Source organism: Sinocyclocheilus anshuiensis, unplaced genomic scaffold (genome assembly GCF_001515605.1).
Source record: "Sinocyclocheilus anshuiensis isolate Anshui unplaced genomic scaffold, SAMN03320099.WGS_v1.1 scaffold2267, whole genome shotgun sequence".
Classification (NCBI taxonomy): Eukaryota; Metazoa; Chordata; class Actinopteri; order Cypriniformes; family Cyprinidae; genus Sinocyclocheilus; species Sinocyclocheilus anshuiensis.
In genome coordinates this window covers 100,442-103,616 of record NW_015541483.1, presented here as the reverse complement: position 1 = coordinate 103,616, position 3,175 = coordinate 100,442, and positions in this window count along the sequence as shown.

The following is a 3,175-nucleotide window of genomic DNA, read 5'->3' as shown; positions in this document are numbered from 1 at the left end:
CCGTAAGTGACGCTCCAGCAAGACGTTTCTCCAGAAGCACAAACAGGCTGGTCCTGTCAATCATTGGCTCTTAGTTTGTGTCTGAGGCTGGTTCAGCAGGCTGTGATCAGGAGCACTGATAACGCGTGTGTGGGTGTTTAGCGGAGGCGGATTCATGCAGATACCTGTGAGAGGATCACTGCTCATGTGTGCTTCCAGATGAACGTGTCAGTCTGACTCAGGCACAGATCAGTCCTGGAGCTCAAACCGCTTGCAACCGAGCTTATAGGTTCGATTCCCAGGGAATGCATGAACTGTTCAAATATACTCGACACCCTCATTGCACACACACACACATACATATATATATATAACACTAAAAATAGTATCAAAATAATGTATAACATAAGAGTGAATAAAAAGATAAAATAACACACACATACATAATACATATAATTTATAATATACCATATAATTGATGTATTTTATAAACAAATTGTTCTTTTTTCCTGATATTTCAGCAGCTGATGTAAGATTTCTGTGTAATTATGAACTGTGTTTTCCTGCTCATTGAAATAAAGGGACTCGCTGCAGTGTTTTAATGAAACGTGGGCTGGTTGGCATGACAGCGTGACGTCAAGCTGCTTTAACGACTGGGCTTTATTACATTACTGGGAAAAGCCTAATAAAACTGTGTGTGTGTGGTGTGTGTGTGTGTGTGTGTGTGAGAGAGTGTCTGTGTGTCTGTGTGTGTGTGTGTGTGTGTGTGTGTGTCTGTGTGTCTGTGTGTGTCTGTGTCTGTGTCTGTGTCTGTGTGTGTGTGTGTGTGTGTGTAGTTGTGAGGACCAAATGTCCCCACAAGGATAGTAAAACCTGACATTTTTGACTTTGTGAGGACATTTGGCCGGTCCTCACAAAGGAAATAAATTGTTAAAAATACTAAATGAAGTTTATTTTAAAATGTAAAAATGCCAAAAGGTTTCTGTGAGGGGTAGGTTTAGGGGTAGGGCTAGGGTGAGGGGATAGAAAATATTGTTCGGTCAGTATAAAAACAATAGAAGTCTATGAAAGTCCTCACAAGTATAGTAAAACAAACGTGTGTGTGTGTGTGTGTGTGTGTCTGCTTCTACAAATGACATACATATATAAATGACACAGTGAGTTTGAACTAGAACTCATTGACTCAGAATCACTCATGAGTCACTCTGAGTACAGTACAGTACAGTAGGGATGCAGCTGTGTGTGTTGACTGTACAATTATTAATTAAAGGAATAGTTCACCTAAAGATACACATTCTGTCATCCTTTATTCGCCCTCATGGTACTTCAAATCGGTATGACTTATACAGAATTTAACACAAAAGAAGATAAATTGAAGAACTAGGTCCCACTGACTTCCAAATTTAAGAGACATTTTTCTAAATATCTTTTTGTGTTTCACAGAACATGATAATGTTTTGGGTGAGCTGGTCCTTTAAGGCTCCTCTTGCGTTAGTAACGGCACCCGGAGCGGTTCACAGGTAACGGCTTGCAGACGGAGCTCACGGGATTAATAACGAAATTCATGGAGATGGAGAGAGAGAGAGACCGGCGGAGAGAAACAGACAGGTCCACACATGCAGAAAGACACTAATGAGCACCCCTCATGATCCTCCGCCGCTTCCGGTCGTGCGTATGTGGGGTAAAGCAGCGCTGTTTTATCATACTAGATACATTTAGTTCTGTTATAATGCTACTCTGTGCGCTCGTCACCGGTCTATTAAAACACAACATATTAAAGCGTCTTTGGTGTTTCCATGTTTTCTACAAAACAAAACCGGAAATCGAGGGGTTATGACGTCATTAGCAGGCGACACGATACTATAGACACGCTCCGTGTCACTAGTTAAAATTGCTTATTTCTCTGGATTTAAACATTCTTCGAAACATTTGGGATAATGTAAGCACACAAGTGAGCAAAATATATAACACTGTTCTAGTGGTTTTTGGATATTTGAATAAAAAAAATCTTACATATTGTGCCTTTAAGAAGAGTTTAGTTATTACCTTTATAGTCTGAAAAGTCCATTCCATTCTCCAAAACTGTTTGCCAAGTTTAAGATTAAATGTTTATATTTGAAATCACCAATGAAATCTGACAGCAACAGTCTCATAAATGTTATTTCCTTTGCTCAAATAGCATTAAGTGCGCATGCGCAGTACTGTTTCTATAGCAACCGGGACTTCTAACGGCAGCTGCAGTGAAGCGCCGACTCACATCGTGTACGAAGACCGACGGAAAATGAAAAGTTGTGATTTTCTAGGCCGATATGGCTAGGAACTATACTCTCATTCCGGCGTAATAATCAAGGAACTTTGCTGCCGTACCATGAGTGCAGCAGGTGCAGTGATATTATGCAGCGTCTGAAAATAGTCCCCAGCTAGGTAACTTCCAATAAACCTATTTTCAGGCGCTGCAAATAATCAAAGTTCCTTGATTATTACGCCGGAATGAGAGTATAGTTCCTAGCCATATCGGCCTAGAAAATCGCAACTTTTCATTTTCCGTCGGTTTTAGTACACGATGTAACTACAGAAGAGTCAAGTTTTAAATAGGAAAAATATCGAAACTCTTTGGTCATTTTTGAGCGAGATGCTAACGGTCTAATCAGATTCAATGATCTATGCTAAGCTACAGCTAAAAGTGCTACCGCCAGACCCGGAGATCGGCTGAATGGATTCGAAAACGGTAGAACTCAACTGTTTAACTCTAGGGGAGTCGGAAAATGAGCCTATTTTCAAAAATAGTGGCGTGTTTCTTTAACAAGTTCAAGTTATTCAGTTAAACGTCTGCAGAATAATCATCGAGACTCACATTTGATTTCATATTCAGAATTTCTTCTGTAGTCTCAATAGTCAGAATGAATGGTCCAATTTATTTGAGATTTGTAACATTATATATGAAGTGTAGTGTTACTAGTAAATGTATAGAATGTTTAATTATAGTAAAATTATGGTTGTTTAGTTGTGTCTTTAGCTGTATCATCATTAGATGGAGTTAAAGATGCTGCAGAACTGGTTACTGAACAGTCCCCGTCTCATACGCTCATTCTGTGTTCATACGCTGATAAATCATTTCTCATGGTGTTTGTAATCGGCTATTAGCTCTTCACAGGAAGAAAAGACACACACACACACACACACACACACACACACA